A 25,701-nucleotide genomic window follows, 5' to 3' on the forward strand; every position below is an offset into this window, starting at 1 on the left:
GGTGCTGGTGTTGCAGACAATGTTTTGATGGTCCTGATTGGGGTCCTTTTCAATGGGTAGGTAAGAGGGGAAGTTTGAAATTTGTTGCACGGCCTCCGCTAGGTAGAGGTCAGTCTGCTAGACTACAACAGCACTATCTTTGTCTGTGGGTTTGATGGTGAGGTTGGGATTGGTGTGGAGAGAGTGGATGCAGTGCATTCAGAGGGGGTAAGGTTCAAAGAGGAGAGAGATTGATTAGAAGCTTGAGAAACTGTTTGCGATACATTATAACAAATTTTATCATAATTCTACCTCATTTACCATCACATTGGAGAGGGATAGGAATAGACAAGTTAGGGAAACATTTAATTGAAGTAAGTGGAAATATGAGGCTATCAGGCAGGAACTTGTAAGCATAAATTGGAAACAAATGTTCTCAGGGAAATGTACGGAAGAAATGTGGCAAATGTTCAGGGGATATTTGCATGGGGTTCTGTGAAGATATGTTCCAAAGAGACAGGGAAAGGATGGTAGGGTACAGGAACTGTGTACAAAGGCTGTTGTAAAGAAGAAAAGAAGAGCTTATGAAAGGTTCAAATAACTAGGTAATGATAGAGATCTAGAAGATTATAAGGTGAGCAGGAAGGAGCTTAAGAATGAAATTAGGAGAGCCAGAAGGGGCCATGAGAAGGCCTTGGCAGACAGGATTAAGGAAAACCCCAAGGCATTCTACAAGTATGTGAAGAGCAAGAGGATAAGCTGTCAGAGAATAGGACCAATCAAGTGTGATAGTGGAAAAGTGTGTATGGAACCGGAGGAGATGGCAGAGGAACTTAATGAATACTTTGCTTCAGTATTCACTACGGAAAAGGATCTTGGTGATTGTAGGGATGACTTGCAGCAGACTGAAAAGCTTGAGCATGTAGATATTCAGGAAGAGGATGTGCTGGAGCTTTTGAAAAAGCATCAAGTTGGATAAGTCACCGGGACCAGACGGGATGTACTCCAGGCTACAGTGGGAAGCAAGGGAGGAGACTGCTGAGCCTCTGGCGATGACCTTTGCATCATCAATGAGGACAGGAGAAGTTCCGGAGGACTGGAGGATTGCGGATGTTGTTCCCTTATTCAAGAAAGGGAGATAATAGAAAGATAATAGCCCAGGAAATTATAGACCAGTGAGTCTTACTTCAGTGGTTGGTAAGTTGATGGAGAAGATCCTGAGAGGCAGGATTTATAAACATTTGGAGAGGCATACTATGATTAGGAATAGTCAGCATGGCTTTGTGAAAGGCAGGTCATGCCTTAAGAGCCTGACTGAATTTTTTGAGGATGTGACTAAACATATTGATGAAGGTAGAGCCGTAGATGTAGCATATATAGATTTTAGCAAGGCATTTGATAAGGTACCACATGCAAAGCTTACTGAGAAAGTAAGCAGGCATGGGATCCAAGGGGACATTGCTTTGTGGATCCAGAACAGGCTTGCCCACAGAAGGCAAAGAGTGGTTGTAGATCGGTCATATTCTGCATGGAGGCCAGTGACCAATGGTGTGCCTCAGGGATCTGTTCTGGGATCCCTACTTTTTGTGATGTTTATAAATGACCTGGATGAGGAAGTGGAGGGCTGTCAGAGGTTACAGTGGGACATTGATAGGATGCAAAACTGGGCTGAGTAGTGGCAGATGGAGTTCAGCCCAGATAAGTGAGAGGTGGTTCACTTTGGTAGGTCAAATATGATGGCAAAATATAGTATTAATGGTAAGACTCTTGGCAGTGTGGAGGATCAGAGGGATCTTGGAGTCCGAGTTCATAGGACACTCAAAGCTGCTTCGCAGGTTGACTCAGGTTAAGAAGGCATTGGGTGTATTGGCCTTCATCAACCGTGGAATTGAACTTAAGAGCCAAGAGGTAATGTAGCAGCTATACAGGACCCTTGTCAGACCCCACTTAGAGTATTGTGTTCAATTCTGGTTGCCTCACTACAGGAAAGACGTAAAAACCACAGAAAGGGTGCAGAGGAGATTTACAAGGATGTTGCCTGGATTGGGGAGCATGCCTTATGAGAACAGGATGAGTGAACTCGGCCTTTTCTCCTTGGAGGGACAGAGGATGATAGGTGACCTGATAGAGGTGTACAAGATAAATGAGAGGCATCGATCGTGCAGATAGTCAGAGGCTTTTTCTCAGGGCTGAAATGGCTAGTATGAGAGGGCATAGTTTTAAGGTGTTTGGAAGTAGGTACAGAGGAGATGTCAGGGTAAGTTTTTTTTTACGCAGAGTGGTGAGTGCGTGGAATAGGCTGCCAGTGGCGTTGGTGGAGGCAGAAACAATAGGGTCTTTTAAGAGACTCCTGAATGGATACATGGAGCTCAGAAAAATAGAGGGCTATGGGTGAGCCTAGGCAGTTCTAAGGTAAGGACATGTTTGGCACAGTTTTGTGGGCTGAAAGGCCTGTATTGTGCTGTAGGTTTTCTATGTTTCTACAAAGTAGCATAATGTTTTTGAGGGGAAACTGGTATATAGAGGCAAACTAAGGTCAATTTAATTTTTGGCCTTGTTGCTCTGCAGTAAGCTGGGTTACTTTATGACTGAACTAAACAAAGTCAATGTAGTACTTCCTCTAAAATGTTTAATTAATCCAACGCTAATTTTCCACTGTCATTTGATGACAGCAGACATAGTAATTAAAATGTACTACTATTACACAGGAATATTCTGCTCTGGGGTAATAACTTAAACACTTGGGTGGAATATAGTAAAGAACTTTATAATATAGTTTTTAGCTATGTTGAGTTTGATGCCAATTCTTTGAGAAATACTCCAATCTGCAGAGGCAATATCCTCAATATGGACAGTATAAAACAAAATAAATCTCAGTCTTGTGATTATTTTGAGAAAATATTTGAAAATTTATGACCACTCCAGTATGATGAAATGCTTTATCAAACACCAGAAGCTATATATTTAATTAGGTGTATTAGATATTTATTTTTTTAACTGCTAAAGTACTTTTACATTTTGGACATGATCAATGAGGACAATCTGTTTCTCATTGAACTGATTCAATTTACAATTTGGAAATTCAGTTTAAGAATAAATTTCATTCATGTACAAAAAATTAAAAATAACAAAGCAAATTTTATAATGGGACACATGTACTTCAGGCCTTTAAAATATTTTAAATGTTTTTTAAGTGACACTTGCTTTCAACTGTTGTATGTGAAGGCAACAAGTGCGAGGGGAGACAAAGACCTTTTTCCTTCTGTTCCTTTTCTTCCATTGAACTATTATTTTTTGAAGTCGATGATAAATGCAGGCTTAGAATTGTCAGTGAGTGACTATAAACAAAGACTCATTGATAAGAGCTCAGCTCTAAACAGTTGAATGGCTATATGCTCTCTGCATGTGACCAGCCTAAGCACATTCTGTTGGTGCTAAATACAGCTCTGGGATGTTACACAGTTCTCAGCAAATGGGAACTGCGTAGGCAGCTGTCTCTGCTACTCCTTACGTTAAAGGAAATCTCTTCCAGCTAATTTGGAAGACTGAATTCAAGTTCACACCATGATTACCAAATACCCTGCAGCTTGAATTATTACAATCCAACCCCTGACCATTAACGGTTCTCTCCTTTATTGAAAAGATCTTCATATTATATCAAGCAGAAACATTTAAAATATTTGTAAAGGCCTAGTTCTGTTGCCACTGAATCAAGACAAACTAATTTAAGTTAAATGAAAACCCCAGTTTTTGTTAAACTTTAGTTCCAGCAACTAGCTTTTGTGGGAAAAGCCTTCAACATTACCATACACTAAACTTTCTCTTATTTCATAATCTCTGTCATAATTGAAAATGCTTTAAAACCACCAACCTGTTGAGTAATTGAGCTTCTCATGGTTATCATTATAAATGTACAATCCCTCCATAAAACATTTCAAACAAAATATCTTAAATGACCACAAAATAGATTTTAAAATGTTTGAAACATAATAGCCTAATAATAAACCTGCTCGAAAATTGGTGTGTTAAAAGAGCAACACTACGGTATGTTAGAAGAGCTAGTGAAGGTTTGAAAGTAAGTGAAAGGATGACAACTTCATTTCTGTATAACAGAAGAGGTGAGTGATTCGCCAAATGTTGCCTTAAAAGAGCAACTAGTGCACCCTTTTGAAAGCATTCAGCAGAATCTTCCACATTTGCTGGAATTTAGCTATGCAACCATGACCCTGGTGCTCTGGCCCTTAGAGGGACTGGAACAATACAAACACACCAGTGCTGCTGTTGTGTGTTAGAATGAGAGAGAGAGGGCAAAGGCAACTGAGAGGGAGAGGATGAAGGAGAGGGTAAGGGAGACAGCAGGGTAGAGTGACAGAAAAAGAAGACAGACAGAGAGGAAGTTCCTGACAAAGCCAGCATGTTTGGAACCTCTCGGGTGTGTAATTAATTTAAGCACATTCAGCATCATTCATTCTCTTTTTGAAATTACTTCAGTGTTATAAATATGGGGTGAGCGTTTTATTGAAATGTCTACAGATGATGGACATCATTGCCAAGGTTATTTAGAGTTTATCACTCAGCTCTGAACTGAGTGGATGTTAGTTATTAGCCTATCACATTGTTGTGGGTCGGGTGCCACAAATGGATCAGAACTGCAAATGGTTGACAGATTTCCTTTCCTGAAAGATGTTGAGGAATGCTGTGGGATATTTATCATAATTCATTAGTTTCACGGTTATCATTACAGACATGAGTATTTTTACACTACTATATTGCACTTTGTATTGTTTCGTCTGTCTACATCAACAAAGCTTAAGTTGGGAGGGCTGAGAGTTCCAAGGAGTGAACATTATCAATAGTCTGTCCTGGTCCAATAACATTGATGCCATGGCCAAGAAAACTCACTAACATCTCTACTTCCTCAGGAGGCTAAGTAAATTTGGCATCCTCCCATTGACTCATATTAATTTTTATCGATACACCACAGAAAGCATAATAACTTGATATGGCAACTGTTCTGCATAAGACTACAAGAAACTGCAAAGAGCTGTACACATAGTTTAGCATGTCACAAAAGCCAGCCTCCCCTTTATGGGCTATGTCAGTTCTTTTTTACCTATAGGAGCAGAATTAGGCAATTTGGCCCATTATCCTTCTCAATCCCATTTTTTAAATTCTCTCTGTAACCTTTGACACCCTGACTGTTCAAGAACCTATCAACTTCCACCTTAAATATACTTAATGACTTGCCCTCCACAGCCATCCATTGCAATGAATTCCACAGATTCATTATCCTCTGGTGAAAGAAATATCTCATCTTTGCTCTAAGTAGATGTCCCTCTATTCTAAGGCTGCATCCTTTGGTCCTAGGCTCACCCATCAGATGAAACATTCTCTCTATATCCACTCTATTTAGGCCTTTCAATATTCAATAGGTTTCATTTAGATTTCTCCTCATTCTTCTAAAACCCAAGCAAGTACAGGCCAAGAGCCAGTAAACACTCCTCAGACAATAACCCTTTTACTCCCGGAATCATTTTCATGAACCTCCTCTGGACCTTCACCAATGCCAGCACCCCTTTAGATAAGAAGCCCAAAACTACTAAAAATACTCCGTGTGGTCTGACCAATGCCTTGTAAAGCCTCAGCATTACATCCTTGCTGTTATTTTCTAGTCCTCTCAAAATGAAAGCAAACATTGCATTAGCCTTTCTTACTACCAACACAACCTGCAAGTTAACCTATAGGAAAGCCTGAACAAGTACCCCCAAGTCCCTTTGCATCTCTACTTGTTGAATTTTCTCTCCAGTTAGAAAATAGCTTATACCTTTATTCCTTCTACTAAAGAAATGACCATATACTTCCGAGCACTATATTCCACCTGCCACTTCTTTGCCCATTCTCCCAATCTGTAGACTCCCTGCTTCCTCAACACTACCTGCCCTTCCATCTATTTTCATATCATCCAATAACTTGGCCAAAAAAAACCATCAATTTGTCATCCAGATCATTGACATATAACTTGAAAAGAAGTGGTCCCAATAGCGATCCCCGTAGAACACCACTGGTCATCGGCAACCATCCAGAAAAGGCCCCCTTTATCCTCATTCCTTGCCCCCTGCCAGTCAGCTAATCTTCTATCCATGCTAGTATCTTTCCACTTATACCAATATATGTAACCTCTTTCTGAGGATTTGGTTTCTTTTTTTTTACCAACAGAGCCACCCTACTCCCTCTGCCTACCGGTCTGTCAATACAATGTGTATCCTTAGATCAGAAGTTCACAACCTTTTTTATGCCATGGATCCCTACCATTAACTGAAGGGTCAGTGTAGCCCAGGTTGGGAAGCCCCGCCTTAGATGTTAAGCTCTGAACTACGATCTTCTTTCAGCCACAAATCAGTGATGCCCATGATGTCATACTTGCCAATCTCTTAACTGTGCGGCAAGATCATCTACCTTATTCTGTATGAATTCAAATATAACACCTTCAGTCCTTTAATCATCATCACTCTTTTTGATTTTTTTCCCCATGTTACATTTCAACTTAACTCACTTCTCAGTGCCTCAGGAAAACAGCCAGCATAATCAAAGACCTCACCCACCCCAAATATTCTCCCTTCTCCCCCTTCCCTCAATCCTGTAAGTATGTACCACTAGACTCAAGGACAGCTTCTACCCTGCTGTTAGAAGACTATTAAATGGCTCCCTCGTATGATCAGATGAACCCTTGACCTTACAATCTACTATAATCTTGCCCTTACTGTTTATCTGCACTGTACTTTCTCTGTAGCTGTTACACTTTATTGTGTATTCTGTTCTACCTCACTGCACTTTGTACAGATTTAATCTGTATGAACAGTGTTCAAAATAAGCTTTTCACTGTATCTTGATACATGTGACAATATCATGCCACCTTACTGGAAAATGCATGGTCATGCACTTCGGTAGTAGAAATAAATGTGCGAACTATTTTCTAAACAGGAAGAAAATCCAGGAATCTGAGATGCAGAGGGACTTGGGAGTGTCCCGGACCTCACAGCAGCAGTAGCAACGAAGAAGGTCTTCCTGGAGATTTCCCGATGTTCCTCCGTGCTCCCACGTCCGTTTTCAATCGATTATGATTGCGCACGACACCCCACTTCACAAATAACAGATAATCAGCTCCAGAGTGGCCGCTGCAAGCTGTGTCGCGCCACCATCTTGGAAAATGAGAGCTGTTTTACTGCAGCTATCAAGATTTATACAAGTTTTCAAGGAGGCAGATCTACACAGCATTGTGATCCTGCAAGGATCATGGATGGCACTGTTAAAGAACTGCTTTCACTCAGGCTTTTCCTCCCACTAAGTCTCTCGACATCTTTGTCTGTGGGCCAGAACAGCTTTCCTGGACCAGTACAGTCCTGTTGGAACATAACAATCAAAGCAGCCCTTCCAGGGTTGAAGTTCATCCTGACAAGCACAGACAAGTGCTTCCCTATTTCGGGAATAGGTGAGCTTCTCAGCAGCAAGGTGACAGCCAGAGAAGCCCCAGATGTAGTGGTCAAATTACTGTGCCTTCATGGAAATGCACAAGTACCAGGGTTCATAAGCTACATTAAAAACAGTGCAGCTAAGTTTTATTTATTTATACAGTATTTTTTCTGTTTATGTTGTCCAAAATGAAAACTCTCATTTTCCAAGGGAACTTTGGAGCAAAACTACCTCTGTGGCTGCCTCTTGGCTATAAACACTCAAGAAAAAACGGCTAAAGGGAAAGCCAGTATGTCTCAGGATATTGCCTGTAACATATATGACCATCTTTCAGATACTCTGCTATTGCAGTCAGCTGATGGAGATTTGAATAATACTGTAAAGACTTTGAGATGAGGCCCAATCCCAAATAAATTACAGTTATTGCAGATGTTTGTGTATGGGCTGCAAATTGGCATTCTGTATAAGCACTTGGAAGATTATGGATGATCCCGAACAGTGTGTTGAGACAAGGCCAACCTTGTACCAAGTAGACCATGTTTTAGCTTGCACAGTGTGTGTGCTGCTGCCTTTCCCCACTCCTCCTCTCCCTACTGATTCACCTGCTTTCCTTGTTGCTCCTCTTCTTCCTGAAGTGCACAGACTTTTCCGGCCTGTTTCCCAAGTTATGAAGTAAATTGGAGATTCCTGTGGAGAATTAGAAAATGCCACGAGAGTGGTGCGGAAGGCAAAATCCTATTTTGTAGAAGCCAGCAGTGTTCTCCATTGAGTCTGCTGTGCTATTGCAGCTTTCATCATAGTGCTACTCAGTTGCAATAGTTGTAAAACACGTACAAGTGAGAAACCATGTAAGGAGGAAATAGATCTTGCCAATTGGGGCTCCATAGAATGAAGACATCTTGCGAACTCCCAAGATACCTGGCATCAAGCATGTGGTAGCCCCTTTTATATTTGCAACACTGGGAGACTGGAAGTCCTTGTGACACATGAAGAAATGTAGCTTCGTAAAGGGAACTGAAATCACCACGCAGTGGAAATCATCACAGAGCCAGTAATTCTGGTAAAAGTCACTCTCTCTTATCTTATACAGGGCAGCAAAAGTGTCCTCATCAATGCCGTGAAAAGTGGCAAAATAAGACGGAATAGCTAGAATGCCCTGTCCCTAGAAAGTTGAATTTAATCATAACTTTGTTTTTGACAAAAAACATAGTCTGTAGTCAGGGCTACAAAGGATTACAAAGCTCTACAATAATTTCATGGTAAACCTTGGTCCAGTTCCATTTCTTCAAATGACAACAGCAGTTACACTACACAAGTGCACACTGCTTAGTTTGCAATGGTCATTGTGAGTCTCTGCAGTGACTGGCAGTAGGTTTCAAAATAAGCAGTCACCCTCTAGAATGTTATACACCAAATTTCAAAATCAAACATGAGTGTGCACAGGTCCCTTTAAAATAACACAGATGCAGTTCAGGTATTGTATAAATACTCGGTCAGTTAACAAGTGACAAACATCAGAGGATCTTTGTAAAATTACAAACAAATTTCATCCAGCAGCGCTGATGAATGCTGGTGTATAGGATCTATGCTGTTAGGCTTATGCCCAGCACTGAAAATGCATCACCAATGAGGTGCAAATTACACAAGAAAGCCTTTGTAAAATACTCAAAATGACATGAAACAACCTGGTTGCTACATATGTTGTGGCCTGAGAAGTCGATTTTTGAATGCATAATGCTGAAAAAAAAGTCTTGATATACTTACATAATCATATTTTAAAGCCACAAAACTCCCCAAAGTACAGTGACCACACTTGAAAGAAATGAATGATAAAACCATTTCCACAAATACACTGAAAATATTTAAAATAAACAAGGAAATGGCAGCTGAACAAGGGAGTCAGGAGTTATGGTAAGTGGATGTATATGCATATAACTCTGCTAGAAAGCCTTTTTAAAGTTAAAAAATATGTTCATACACAAACTTAACTCCAAGAATTTGGTATCGCATTAATAATCACATTGTTATGCTTGCCAATGATATGACAGTGCTGGGCTCATTCTGGAGAACTTGCAGCACCCACACACCCCTCTTTACATCAGTGGCACAGCAGTGTAATCTGCAAATAGTTTCTGGAAACTCCCAGAAATGCACATCTCACACCGCCTCTCATGGTGCCGGACACATTCACAACAATCAGGAAAGCCTTTACTTTCTAAGGAGGCTGAAGAAAGCTGGACTCTGCTCATCCAGACTCAAGCCCTTCCACAGATGCACAGTAGAGAGCATCCTAACATGCTGCATCACTGCATGGTATGGAAACTGCATGTGATGGACTGTGGTGGTCAACCAATCTTTAAACGCCCAAGATCCCCTACCTCGGCCTCAGTGAAAGGCAAGATCGACTCCAAATCGATTAGTTACATGCATGTGCACCGGGGCAGAAAAGACCGGAAGTAAAACCTCGCAACCCGGAAGTACAAATAATGTATGAACACCAGGGGTCACCGCCCTTTTTTGCACCGCCGACCGGTTTAACATTGACAATATTATTACGGCTTGCGGACCAGCCGCCGTTTGGGGGGGGGGGGGGGGGGTGTTAAACACGACTGGAATACAGCGATACTCGAAGTTGGTTCCTTATGTCCAGTCTATTCTGCAATTTAGTTTTCGTGGCTCTCAGCACTTAGCTGCTGTCTCGCTTGCTCATATTTTTTTCCACCGGAAAAAACTCAATGGGTTTATCTTTAAGTGCAGGGTGCTTGGACTCAAGGTACTGAAGCAATTTTGAGTGCTTCATTGCCTCATTAGACAGCCTCTGGGCCTGAACTCCAGCCTCCCGCCTGCCTGCCGCCAGACGCCTTGGCCTGGTGCAGCTCTTCCCGTACCGGGGCTACGGCGGTTGCAGTCCGGAGAGAGCGACCAACTGCCCCCCTTGTAGGATCTAGTGGCTGACAAAAGTTTGGCTTGAGGAATGACTTTCAGTAGATGACAGCGAGGTAGCTGCTCTGCTACTTACGAAACCCTGAGCCCGAATTAGGTTGTCTGCGAATATTTTAGGGTTCCCCACGAACATTCGGTGTGCTAAACAGGTTCAGAGGTGCTGCCCATCTGTCCGCGCTCCAGGCCAGTAGCAACGGCACTTCCTGCCAGCCGCGTGAGGTGGTCGGTTACCTGAGGTCAACCAGTGATCCCTGACGCGCTTGGGTAATGACCTCATGTGTATTCAAGTTCAACGGTGGGCATGACAGGGAATGAGGAAAGGTGCAGCTGACTCATATCATTTCCTCATGGCCCGGTGGTTGTGAACCACTGAAGTACACTGTACTGCGTGGCGGGGGAGCTACACACATGCGCACTGGGCAAAAAGAACGGAACTAAAACCCCGCAACCCAGAAACAATCTCTCAACAGTACTTGTGTATTAATTTTTCTTTTTTTTTTCTCGGGATCTACTGGGAAAGTCTCAAAGATCAACCAGTCGATCGCGATCAATGGGTTGGCGACCACTACTCTACAACAAGTGGTCAAAACTGCCCAATGTTTCACCAGCACCAACCTATCTTCCATCAAGAAGATATATACAAAAAGGTGCCAGAAAACACCAGCAACATCCTGTAACATCTGAACCACCCTGCTCATGGACTGTCTGACTCAATCCCATTAGGGAGGAGGCTACGTAGCATCCATGCCAGGAACATCTGTCAAAAACAGTTAATTTCCCCAAGCAATAAGGCTGATCAATGCCTCCATCCACTAACTCACCCCTCCACACCCCCACCAACATTACTTTATTGTTTACTGGTGGGTGTCACCTTATATACAGACATTCTGTGACTAGAGTCACTTTATGGGCATACAATCAATCTATGCATCCAATCTATCTGATGTATTTATATTTATTGTGGTCTTTTTATTATTGTGTTCTTTACCTTGTGTTTCTTTTTGTGCTGTATCTTATCCAGAGTAACAATGATCTTGTTTTCCTTTATTTGTGTACTGGAAATGACATTAAACAATCTTGAATCTTGAATAAAGAAGTGAAGAATTAATCTTGAATAACTTAACAAAGAACCCATTGCAATTTGCGTATAGCCACAATAGGTCTACGGCAGACACAACCTCAATGGCTCTTCACATGGCCTTAGATCACCTGGACAATACACACACCTAGGTCAGTATGCTGTTCATTGACTATAGCTCAGCATTTAATACCAACATTCCCACAATCCTGATTGATAAGTTATAAAATCTGGGCCTCTGTACCTCCCTCTGTAATTAGATCCTCAACTTCCTAACCAGAAGACCACAATCTGTGTGGAATAGTGATAAAATCTCCTCCTTGCTGATGATCAACATTGGTGCATTTCAGGAGTGTGTACTCTACTCTCTCTATACCCATGACTGTAAGGCTAGGTACAGCTCAAATACCATCTATAAATTTGCTGATGATATAGCCATTGTTAGTAGAGGCTCAGAAGGAGATGAGAGGGCATACAAAAACAAGAATACCAGCTAGTTGAGGGGTGTCGCAGCAACAACTTTGCCAGTTAGACAGAAGAGCTGATTGTGGACTTCAGGAAAGGTAAGACGAGGAAACAAGAACCGATCCTCATAGAGGGACCAGAAGTGGAGAGAGTGAGCAATTTCAAGTTTCTGGGTGTCAAGATCTCTGAGGATCTAACCTGGATATTGATGCAGCTATAAAAAAGGCAAGACAGCAGCTATATTTCATTAAGAGTTTGAATAGATTTGGTTTGTCAACTAAAACACTCAAAAGCTTCTATAGATGTACAGTGCAGAGCATTCTGACAAGCTGCATCACTGTCTGGTATGGGAGCTCCCCTCTGCGATATGATTCCTAAATGGACACTGAATCCATGAACACTATCTCACTTTTTAAAAATACATATTATTTGTTTTTGCACTATTTTTAATCTATAGGACCGTAAGACATAGGAGCAGAATTAGGGCGTCTGGCCCATTAAGTCTTTTTTTTTAGGGGAGAGCGCGAATGCAGTCCCCCACTACCACAAATTTTGCAGTCGAGTATCCCACATTTGGGGACATAGCAGGCGTCAGCACACCCGGAGTGCAAAGGGATAGCCTCATCCTGGAACCTCGGCCCTCCTGATCACCGACAGTTCCCTGCCAGGTAAGTATGCCCATCGAGTCTTCTCCGCATTCAATCATGGCTGATCCTTTTTATCTATCTCCTCCTCAACCCCAGTTCCCGGCCTTCTCCCCGTAACCTTTGATGCCATGTCCAATCAAGAACCTATCAATCTCTGCCTTAAGTACACCCATGACCTGGCCTCCACAGCTGCACGTGGCAACAAATTCCAAATATCCACCACCCTTTGGCTAAAGAAATTTCTTTGCATCTCTATCCTCTATCTTGTCCTGGACTCTCCCACCATGGGAAAATCCTTATCACATCTACTCTGTCTAGGCCTTTCACCATTTGAAAGGTTTCAATGAGATCCCTCCTCATCCTTCTGAATTCTAGCAATTATAGACCCACAGCCATCAAACTCCCCTTGTTTGCTAACTTCTTCATTCCTGGAATCATCCTTGTGGACCTCTTCTGGACCCTCTCCAATGCCAGCACATTTTTTTTTAAGATGAGGGGCCCAAAGCTGTTCACAACACTCAAGGTGAGGCCTCACCAGTGCCTTATAAAGCCACAGCATTACATCCTTGCTCTTGTATTCTAGACCTCTTGAAATGAAAGATAACATGGCATTTGCCTTCCTCACCACCAACTTAACCTGCAAGTTAACCTTCAGGGTGTTCTCTACAAGAACTCCCAAGTCCCTCTTCTTCTCAGATTCCTGGATTTTCTCCCCGTTCAGAAAACAGTCCGCACATTTATTTCTATTACCAAAGTGCATAACCATGCATTTTCCAACATTGAATTTCATTTGCCACTTTCTTGCCCATTCTCCTAATCTGTCTAAGTCCTTCTGCATCCTACCTGTTTCTTCACATTACCTGCCCCTCTATCAATCTTCATATCATCTGCAAACTTAGCAACAAAGCCACCTATTCCATCATCTAAATCATTTACATAATGTACAGCATAAAAAGAAGTGGTCCCAACACCGACTCCTGCGGAACACCACTAGTCACTGGCAGCCAACCAGAAAAGGATTATTTTATTCCCACTTGCTGCCTGCTACCAATCAGCCAATGCTGTAACCATGTCAGTAACTTTCCAGTAATATCATGGGCTCCTAACTTGGTAAGCAGCCTCATGTGTGTCACCTTGGGCTTCTGAAAGCCCAAATATGCAATATCCACTGTATCCCCATTATATATCCTACTTGTAATGTCCTCAAAGAATTCCAACAAGTTGGTCAGGCAGGATTTTCCCTGAAGGAAACCATGGTGACTTTGTACTATCTTATCCTGTATCACCAAGTACTCCATCACCTCATCCTGAACAACTGACTCTAACATCTTCCCAACACTGAGGTCAGGCTAACTGGTCTATAATTTCCTTTCTGCTACCTTCCTTCTTTCTTAAAGAGGAGAGTAACATTTGCAATTTTCCAGTTCTCTGACAACATGCCAGAGTCCAATGATTTTTGAAAGATCATTTCTAATGCCACCACAATCTCCTTCTAACAACAACACACACAGAATGCTGGTGGAACGCAGCAGGCCAGGCAGCATCTATAGGGAGAAGCGCTGTCGACGTTTCGGGCCGAGACAATCTCCTTCTACCTCTTTCAGAACCCGGGGGTGCAGTTCCTCTGGTCCAGGTGATTTATGTACCTTTAGGTCTTTCAGCTTTCTGAGCACCTTCTCTCTTGTAACAGTAACTGCACCCACTTCTTTTCCTTCACACACTACAATGTCAGGCATACTACTAGTGTCTTCCACAGTGAAGACTGATGCAAAGTACTCTTTTACTTCATCAGCCATCTCTTTGTCCCCCGGTTATTATTTCTTTTGCATCATTTTGTAGTGGACCTATATCCATTTTCATTTCTCTTTCATTTTTAACATACTTGAAAAAACTTTTACACTCCTCTTTGATATTATTTGCTAGCTTTTCTTAAAGCTTCATCTTTTCCCTTCTAATGATTTTTTTAGTTGCTCTCTGTAGGTTTTTAAAAACTTCCCAATCCTCCATCTTCCCACTAATTTTTGCTTTGTTGTATGTCCTTTCTTTTGCTTTTACAATAGCTTTGACTTCCCTTGTCAGCCACGGTTGTGCTATTTTACCATTTGAGTATTTCTTCATTTTTGGAATACACATGTCCTGCACCTGCCTCATTTTTCCCAGAAAACATACTGTTGCTGCTCTGCTGACATCCCTGCCAGTAGTTCCTTCCAATTTACTTTGGCCAACTCCTCTCTCATACCACTGTAATTTCCCTTACTCCACTGAAATACTGCTACATTAGACTTTACTTTCTCCCTGTTAAATTCCAAGTTGAACACAATCGCCTCCCTAATCGCCTCCGGTTCATTACATAACCCCCAATCCAGTATAGCTGATCCCCTAGTAGGCTCAATGACAAACTGCTCTGAAAAGCTATCTCCTAGTCATTCAACAAACTCAGTCTCTTGAAATCCATGATTTTCCCAATCAACCTGCATGTTAAAGTCTCCCATCACTACCATAACATTGCCCCTTTGACTTGCCTTTTCTATTTCTTATTACAACCTTTGGTCCACCTCCCAGCCACTGTTGGGAGGCCTGTATATAACTGCCATCAATGTCCATTTATCCTTGCAGTTTCTGAACTCAACCCACAAGGATTCAACATCTTCCAATCCTATGTCACATCTTTCTACTGATTTGATGCCATTCTTTACCAGCACAGCCATACCACCCCCTCTGCCTACCTTCCTATCCCTCCAATATAATGTGTAACCTTGGACATTCAGCTCCAACTATAACCATCCTTCAGCCACAATTCAGTAATGGCCACAGCTCACACTGACTATTTCCATTTCTCTTGACAGTCATCCGGCTACTCACCTTCTACAACTGCGGGGTAACTACTTCCTGTAACTTAGATCAGTTATATCCTTGCTCTCCCTTACAAGCCAAAGCTCATCCAGTTGCTGCTCGAGGTCCCTAACATGGTCTTCAAGGGGCTGCAGCCAGATGCACTTCACGCAGATGTAGTTCCCTGGGAGACTCTGGGTCTCTGAGTTCTCCAACATCCGGTATGAAGAGCACAGCACAGCCATTTAAATGGTACAGAAAGAGAGAGAAAAAAGCCAAAAAGGAAATCTTAACAGATGCTTCACACAGAGCCAGTGCCTCTTCCGAGCCAAAGCCTCTTTTGAGCCAGACTATTGCTTCTACTCTTGCCACTGGCCTACACCTGACAATGGTCTCCCTGATAATGGCTGCTCCGCTTATCCCTTCTGTACTTTTATTTAGTTCATAGTGCTCTGTTAATGCCGCTCTTAGGCCATGAACAATGGACAAACACTCTCAAAGCTCCCTTTTTAAATAACTGCTGCCGACCTGTGAGAAATCTCTCTCGATAGAGCTCTGTTGACGCCACTGATAGGCCACATACAATTCAATATCTATTTGATATACATATAGATACTTACTGTAATTTATTTATTTCTATATTATCATGCATTGCACTGGATTACTACTGCTAAGTTAAAAAATTTCACAATAAATGCCAGTGATAATAAACTTGATTTTAATTCTAATGTTTGTCATGTAGTAAAACCTAAATGATCCACCATGTGTAATTTAAATATTATCTGCAAACAGCATGAGTCAAGATATTTTACATATTCAGCCAAAATATTAAAAATTTAGATTACAGTTTGAATCAAACAATTCATGCAAATTCTTAGCAAAAAATTGTTACTAGAACAGTGAATTCTTATATAGAACATTGCAAAAAGAACCCTGGCTCAGAGGTTGCTGAGAAACATGGATTGTGCCATGCCTAAATGCTAACATCAGGAACAATACCAGCAAGTTCAGGATCCCAGAATAAATGCTACTTGCTAGCTGCACTGCATTGATTCTCCAGCTGTTTTCTAATGTATGACTTTGCAGGGAATAAACTGCCTGTAGTCATTCTAATAGTTACATTTTGACTGCCTGTATTGTTGAGACTACACTTTTCAAAAGGGAATTTGCAGCAAGTTTGCTCAATTGAAAGTCCCTTGCACCACATCATGCCTCAACTTATAGTCAATGTTTTTTTAAAATCTTAACATCACTTACTACACAGCACCAAAACAATGAAACATAGCACATTGTAAAAAATAATGAACTAAGCAATCAATTTATAAGCTATGCAAAGATCATATTGCAAACATCAAGATATTGTTCTTGACATGGCTATTGTTTCCCTTTCGTATTGTATCTTCCAAGCATAATAATTAATACTAAAAAGGATATTAATTAATTATTCTTCATGCTCAATTGACTATAGTTGCTAATCTAACACAAATATGTAATGCTGTACCACTTAATTTTCCAAGTATAGAATTAGCTCCAATATAGTGTCAATATCAAGTTGCCCTGAATTGTATCCTGCAGTTCCAGATTTTTCCCTCCTTCTTCCCTAACCTCATTCTTCATTCTTCACCCTATCCTCGTTATATGTGGGGGATACATTCCTCACAGTCGACACATAATGTGAATAATTATTTAAATAGAGAAAAAGGGATGCATTCTGGAGGGCTTCCTAAATATGTTTTATCTGTAATTTATTCACATTTTCATACCAATACAACACAAAAACAGTACCACAGGGCAACATTCATATTATATTTCATCAATTTAAGGGAATATTCAACGTAATAAATCATAGAAAGTTAACATACTAGGATGGGTGCAGTACTCAAAACCCTTAAGAGCATGGAGGTTTAGTGAATGGTAAAGTAAGAGAGGCTTCATCTTACAGTCTCCTTCGGCATTAGAGCACATAAGCAAAGTCAACCTATCCTTTGCTGCCTTGTAACCTGATGCAGTTTTTTCATCCTTACTTATGTAAGTGCGTTTCGGCATATGCTCCCAGATAAGCCCAGTCTCATCTGCATTAAACACCTGCTTTGGTGTGATGCCTAACTCAGCTATCATAGCCTGCAACTGCACAGCGTAGTGTTCAGCAGCTTCGCAGTCAGCACTAGCTTGCTCACCATGCACGGCTAAGTTGTGAAGCCTGTGATGATTAACAAACTTAGAAAACCATCCCCTACTTACATTAAAGCCAACAATATCACTTGGCACTTCTCACTAGCCTCTGAACAAAGGCAGCCATAAATTTCCAAAGCTTTCACACGAAGATGATCGGAACTAAGTGTTGATTTTTTCTTTGTTTCATGCTCAATGTACAAACTCAACATTTTCTCCATTTTTGTCATGATTTTTGTCACATTTTTGTAACGAAACCCAGTTTCCCTCGGGATCAATAAAGTATGTCTGTCTGTCTGTAATCGGGTTACACACTTTGGTAACAATCTTTGAAGACACTTGTTGTGAATCAATCACTGCACTTTTTATTTTCACAGCATTTTTCTTTATGTTTCTGATTGTGGACTCACCCAGGCCGAAGTGTTACCTGTGTTACCTTCACCTGATGCAGCCCTGTTTATAATTTCCAACTTTTTTTCAAGTGTTAAATGTCCTGCTGTAACCTCTGACAGCCCTCCACACTATCCACAACACCTCCAAACTTTGTGTCATCAGCAAACTTACCACTTCCTCATCCAGGTTATTTATAAAAATCATGAAGAGTAAGGGTCCCAGAACAGATACCCAAGGCACACCACTGGTCACCAACCTCCATGCAGAATATGATCCGCCTACAATGACTCTGCCTTCTGTGGGCAAGCCAGTTCTGGATCCACAAAGCAATGTCCCCTTGGATCCCATGCCTCCTTACTTTCTCAATAAGCCTTGCATGGGGTACCTTATCAAATGCCTTGCTGAAATCTATATACACTACATCTACTGCTCTTCCTTCATCAATGTGTTTAGACACATCCTCAAAAAATTCAATCAGGGTCGTAAGGCACGACCTGCCCTTGACAAAACCATGCTGATCATATTATACCTCTCCAAATGTTCATAAATCCTGCCTCTCAGGATCTTCTCCATCAACTTGGTGGGTAAATTAATGGAAAGTATTCTTAGAGATGGTATATATAATTTCTGGATAGACAGGGTCTGATTAGGAACAGTCAACATGGATTTGTGCGTGGAAGGTCATGTTTGACAAATCTTACTGAATGTTTTGAAGAGGTTACTAGGAAAGTTGACGAGGGTAAAGCAGTGGATGTTATCTATATGGACTTCAGTAAGGCCTTTGACAGAGTTCCACACGGAAAGTTAGTTAGGAAAGTTCAATCGTTAGGTATTAATATTGAAGTAGTAAAATGGATTCAACAGTGGCTGGATGGGAGATGCCAGAGAGTAGTGGTGGATAACTGTTTGTCAGATTGGAGGCCGGTGACTAGTGGTGTGCCTCAGGGATCTGTACTTGATCCAATGTTGTTTGTCATATACATTAATGATTTGGATGATGGGGCGGTAAATTGGATTAGTAAGTATGCAGATGATACTAAGATAGGTTGCGTTGTGGATAACGAAGTAGGTTTTCAAAACATGCAGAGAGATTTAGGCCAGTTAGAAGAGTGGGCTAAAAGATGGCAGATGGAGTTTAATGCTGCTAAGTGTGAGGAGATACATTTTGGTAGGACTAATCAAAATAGGAAATACATGGTAAATGGTAGGGCACTGAAGAATGCAGTAGAACAGAGTGATCTAGGAATAATGGTGCATAGTTCCCTGAAGATGGAATCTCATGTGGATAGGGTGGTAAAGAAAGCTTTTGGTATGCTGGCCTTTATAAATCAGAGCATTGAGTATAGGAGTTGGGATGTAATGTTAAAATTATACAAGGCACTGGTGAGGCCAAATTTGGAGTACTGTGTACAGTTCTGGTCACCAAATTATACAAAAGATGTGAACAAAATAGAGAGAGTACAGAGAAGATTTACTAGAATGTTGCCTGGGTTTCAGCACCTAAGTTACAAAGAAAGATTGAACAAGTTAGGTCTTTATTCTTTGGAGCGTAGAAGGTTGAGGGGGGACTTGATAGAGGTATTTAAAATTATGAGGGGTATAGATAGAATTGACGTGGATAGGCTTTTTCCATTGAGAGCAGGGGAGATTCAAACAAGAGGACACGAGTTGAGAGTTAAGGGGCAAAGGTTTAGGGGTAACACGAGGGGGAACTTCTTTACTCAGAGAGTGATAGCTGTGTGGAACGAGCTTCCAGTAGAAGTGGTAGAGGCAGGTTTGATTTTGTCGCTTAAAAAAAATTGGATAGGTATATGGACAGGAAAGGAATGGAGGGTTATGGGCTGAGAGCAGGTAGGTGGGACTAGGTGAGGGTAAGCATTTGGCACGGACTAAAAGGGCTGAGATGGCCTGTTTCCGTGCTGTAATTGTTATATGGCTATATGGTTATAACTTACCAACCACTGAAGTAAGACTCACTGGTCTATAATTTTCTGGGCTATCTCTACTCCCTTTCTTGAATAAGGGAACAACATCCGCAACCCTCCAGTCCTCCGGAACCTCTCCCGTCTTGATTGATGATGCAAAGACCAACAATCTCCTCCCTTGCCTCCCACAGTAGCCTGGGGTACATCTCATCCTGTCCTGGCAACTTATCCAACTTGATGCTTTCCAAGATCTCCAGCACATCCTCTTACTTAATATCCACATGCTCAAGCTTTTCAGTCCACTGCAAGTCATCACTATAATCACCAAGATCCTTTTTCATAATGAGTACTGAAGTATATAAAACGGAGGTTGATAGGTTCTCAATTAGTAAGAATATCAAAGGTTACGGGAAAAAGGCAGCCAAATGGGGTTGAGAACAGTAATAAATCAAACATGATAGAATCGATGGGCCAAATGGCCTAATTCTGCTAATATGTTTTATGGTCTCCCATTTTTGCAACTTATAACACAATAGATTTCTGACTTTTACTAGTTCTGATCAAAGGTCATCAACCTGAAATCTTAACCCTTTTTCTCTCTCTTCAGACATTGTTTGACCTACTTCCAGCATTTTCTGTTTTGATAAGCAATTATTCTCTATATTTTATAATTATTGAACAAGAATATAATGCATAAGCTATAAGAAGCAAGCCAAAGTAAATTCATTTCCCTTTCCTATTGAAAGCTTCTTTACCCTATTTAGTCTTAATGAATTAACATTTAAGACATTTAATTATAAAAGAAAATCAACATTGTGTTTTGATAAACCGAAACTTTCCTTTCAGTCAATAGCTGCACAATATTTCTAAGCATCCTGTATGAATGAAATAATCCTTTTGACCTGTTGGAAGCCTGTAATGTCAAGGCAAATTATTCTATCTACACAATTATTTTCTGTAAAATCACAGATTACTTTTGCTTCTTTCTTTCTTTTGTTTTGTTAAACCAGATAGCTCAGCAACATAAAAAAGCTGTTTTCACAATGCTCAGCTTTACACTTTCCCGCAAACTAAGTCACTGAAGAATGCAATTCCTTTTTGCTTGTGCAACAATTTTTCAGTCAGATTCAAGGACGGTGATTTGCTTAGGTTACAGAAATACTATACTTCCTTGAAGAACAAACCCTTATAAGGCACCAAAGGGCTGTAGTAAACGTTGTTAATGAGCGTTGTTGGTAAAAACATTTCCATGGCTATAGCCATGCCACACAAGTAGGAAATCGATTATGGATTCCCAAGAAAAATGATTGATTCTCAGTATGTTGCAGTAGTAGTTATTTATGGCAGTGGCTTAGGCCAAACCACTTAGTTGTTTTATTAATGCACTCTCTCAATTGTATTAGAAGGAAAGATGTTTGTGATAACTGAAGGTTTCAGTCCCAATTTCACTTCCACAGATAATATAGCAACCTGTGCCAATCTACAGAAGTTCAAAACATGATTACTAATGTTTAACTGGGCAATGGCCCTTTTCAAATAAGAGAATCTATCCAGTTCTCAATGATCTTTACGATTACGATTATCACGATAATCATTACGATTACCACATCCCAAAATCAGTCCTGGGGGCCATGTAGTTATAAGAACTGGTCAGAGGATGAGCATTCTGCAATTCATCAACATCAGCAGAAGTTCTGAGTGTCATCTGAATTTGGTTGTGAATAAATGTTACAAATTATAAAAGAATGAATAACTGAAATAGCAGGTTTAAGGCAACTCAGATTCTTTATGTTGATAGAATCTTATTTTCATTTCAAAGCACTGGAAGACTGTCCATTTCTTAAATCATCTTCTCAGGCAGTCCCCTTGGAATCAAGGATGACTTATTTTAATACTGATTTTATGGGTTGTGAGACTTCTGATGAGGACAATGTGGAATTGCAGACTCTTCCATGGATGGGTGTGAAGGTACCTGTTGGTGGATTGCTTGTGAGGTTGTGTGCTCCTTCTGTCACACAAAGCTTCAGGGGGCTTCCAATGCACAGGCTTGAGATTCTAAATCCAATCCAATTTCCTTTTCTCATTTTGATTGGTCAGGCCAGGGATTTCCAAGAATCAGTGGAGTTATCACATTTCTTAAAGGAGGTTTTGAGGGCATCATTGCATCTTTTTGTCTGTGTTGTCTATGTAATATTTCAGTAATACCTGAGTAATATATCAGGAAAGGAATGGAGGGTTATGGGCTGAGTGCTGGTCAGTGGGACTAGGTGAGAGTAAGCGTTCGGCACAGACTAGAAGGGCTGAGATGGCCTGTTTCCGTGCTGTAATTGTTATATGGTTATATTGTAAATATACTGTTTGATTAAGCATTTTTGTTCATTTAAATAATTCATTACCTTTCCTTATCTCTCCCTCATATGCTTATCCAGCCTCCCCTTAAATCTACCCAACTATATCCTGTGGTGGCAATCTCCGCATTCTCACCACTCTTTGATAAAGTGGTTTCTTCCAGGTTCCCTATTGGATTTCTTGGTGACTGTTGTGATGGTAGGTATTTGTAGTGTTTATTTCTCCACAAGTGGAAATATCCTTCATTCACTTTACTATCTGTATCAAGTCAACTTTGAGACTCCTTTTCTCAGAAGACTTCATCCTTTCCTGACAATGTACACTGTTGTGTTCCTAATAATGCTTTTAACTCATTCTAGTTTCTTTATCCTTTCTATCATATGGTAACTAGAACTGTATGCCACAACTTCATCTGATCTAACCAAAATACAAAACAGTTTTAGGATAACTTTTCTACATTTCGATTCTCTCCAACTAAACTCTCATTTGATTTGCATATTTTCTGGTCTTGAGTCCTTTAGTGATACCAAGATCATATGTTTATCTACCCCAAATAGACTCCTATCTTTTGAGTAATAGGTGAACACGCTTACTTTACCAAGTTATACTTTTGTTCAGACTTGCTTCCTCTGCTTTCAAGCAGTTTATTATTTCCCTTAACCTAGTTTCAACAATGACCTGCGGCCTGGTCACTAGAAACATTTCTCTTGTCACATTTCTTTATCCTGCTTTATTTATTTTCAAATATTGAAACAATTTGTTTTTGTTTTTAATGTAATTGGGCAAAAATAGTTATTTGAAAAAAAGATTTTGTTTTGCCTCTGGATATTCTGTTAAATAATTTAAAATTCTAAGCAAAAGCAATATGAAGAAAAATTACACTCCCTCAATTAAGATAATGGAATGATACTTATGAATAGAAAATTAGATGCACTACATGTTCAGTTTGTCTGATTTGCTTTCTCGAGTCACAGAGTCTAAGAACACTACTGAACAGAAACAGGCCCGCTGGCCCATCTTGTCCTTGCTGAACTGTTAATCTGCTTAGTACCATCGACCTGTGCCTGGACCATAGCCTTCCATACCCCTCGCATCCAATGACCTATCCAAATACGTCTTAAACATTGAAAACAAACCTGAATCCACCACTTCCGCTGGCAGTTTGATCCACGTTCTCACCACCATCTGAGTGAAGCAGTTCACCCTCATGACATCTAATTTAACCTCAGTGGAAAAAGCCTGCTTGCATTTAATATACGTATCTATGCAGACATAATTTTGTGTACCTCAGTCAAATTTTCCCTCATTCTTCTGCACTCTAGGGAATAAAGTTCTAAACTACTGAACCTTTCCTTAAGTCCTGCCAACATCCTTGTAAAATTTCTCTGCACTCTTTCTGCCAAGGGGGCATCTGTAATCAAGATAATCAACTCCAAGCTGTGGGCAAGGCTGAGACTTTCAAATGAAATTTCTTAATGAAGATTTCAAGTAACACAAATTAATCCAATGCATAACTTTAACTTGATATTAATACATAATTCTGAAAAAGCTTAAATAGTTTACCTGCAACTTGTCTTTTACATAATAGAAATTTTAGTTATTAAAGAGAAGATTGGTTTAATTCTCTCCCCCTCCTCCCCACAGAGCATTCAGGACAATCTTGGAACAGCAAATGAAGCATTAAGTATTGATTTTACAGGAAACAGTAACAGAACAATGATAAGATTAAGATGGCAAGTCTCACAAGAAGTAAGCTATTAAGTATCTACAGGAATTACAAAATAATGCCACAACTAAAGAATTGGAATTGGCTTATTATTGTCACATGGACCAAGACACAGTGAAAAGTTTGTCTCACATACTGTTCATACAAATCAAATCATTACACTGTGCATTGAGGTAGTACATTAAAATAATAACAGAATGTATAAAAAATACAGCAGATACAGAGCAAGTGCGATGCAAGTAGATAATAAGGTGCAAGAGCATAACGAGGTAGATTATGAGGTCAACTATTCATCCAACTGTAATAGGAAGCATTTAATAGTCTTGGAACAGTGGTGTGGAAGCTGTCCATGACAAGCATGAGAAAATCTTCAGATGCTGGAAATCCAAAGCAAAACACACAAGATGCTGGAGGAACTCAGCAGACAGGCAGCATTTATGGAAAAGAACAAACAGTTGACATTTCGGGACGAGACCCTTCATCAGGACTAGAAATGAAAAGGAGGTCTCAGTAAGAGGGTGGGTGAAAGGTGATAGGTGAAACCGGGAGAGGGAGAAGGGGTGAAGTAAAGAGCTGGGAAGTTGATTGGCGAAAGAGATAAAGGGTGCTCTGCCCACCACAAAAAGTGGGATCCCCCCGGTAGCTACCCATTTCAATTTTACTTCCCATTCAGTCCATGCCCTCCCTCTACTGCTGCAATGAGGCCACACTCAGATTGAGAGCAACACCTTGTGTACTATCTGGATTGCCTCTAAGCCCTCTTCTTCACCATTCCTGATTCCTGTTTCCCATTCTCCCCTTATCTCCTTCCCTGCCCATCCTCCCTCTGGTGCTCCACTCCCTTCCCATTCTTCCATGGTCTTTTGTCCTCTTCTATCAGATTTCCCTCTTCCCCAGGTGTGTGTGTGTGCGCGCGCACACGCGCAAGTGCGTGTGCCTGTGTGTACTTACATACATTATATCATATAAAACCAAACAGTAAAATAAAACAAGAATGAATTCTTATGTACAGTATATAACAAAACAGACTTCTATTCAGAAATGTTATCAGACTTAGATAAGACAAACAATCTACTTAAATGAATACCTCTCGGTATGTATCCAAGATGATTAGATCATGATAACGCATGCTTCTATTGTCAAATTCAAATAATCCATAGACATTGAAAGATTTCATACAAATTCATTGAAAGTAAACTACCAAATATCCTTCCGGGGTCTCCATTATGTTATCATTTATAACACTGGTCTTCTATAAAGAAAAATCAACCATAATATTTCAAAGTACACTTCCTAATTCCACCAATGGACTGAAATCAATCACCATCAATCAACAATTCTTCACTAGCCTTTACTCAGTTAACCTGGCTCAACACAGTCAGCACAGGGCTTACACAATGTTCAATTCTGCTCCTTATTTTGTACAATGAATGAAAGGAATTTTAATTCAGGGACCTATTATTGAGAATAAATTTACCTATGGTCCAGCACTTAAGAGAAATTTGCATGTCAGAAGGACAGTGGTAGAATAAATAAATTACTAGAGTAGTAAACCAAAAGATTAGACTAACAATGTATATTTATAATTTCAAATTATTAAATAAGATGTAAGTTAAAATAAAACTGTCTCAATAATGGTGAACGACCAGACTATCTCTTCAGTTCACCAAGGGAAAAAATCTACTGCTCATATTCAGCCGATCTACATGCAAGTCCACATGG

The 25,701-nt window shown here is 40.5% G+C and overlaps 1 protein-coding gene and 1 non-coding gene across 11 annotated transcripts in view; both read right to left on the bottom strand.

Annotated features, from left to right (window-relative positions):
• LOC140730738 (KH domain-containing RNA-binding protein QKI) overlaps positions 1–25,701 on the bottom strand; it is a 548,106-nt gene that overhangs the window by 93,138 nt on the left and 429,267 nt on the right. The window lies entirely within an intron of this gene.
• On the bottom strand, positions 12,448–12,611 carry LOC140731321 (U1 spliceosomal RNA). Its single transcript, XR_012099794.1, has one exon. It is a non-coding gene; the product is annotated as a U1 spliceosomal RNA (small nuclear RNA).

Source organism: Hemitrygon akajei, chromosome 7 (assembly GCF_048418815.1).
Source record: "Hemitrygon akajei chromosome 7, sHemAka1.3, whole genome shotgun sequence".
NCBI classification, from domain to species: Eukaryota; Metazoa; Chordata; class Chondrichthyes; order Myliobatiformes; family Dasyatidae; genus Hemitrygon; species Hemitrygon akajei.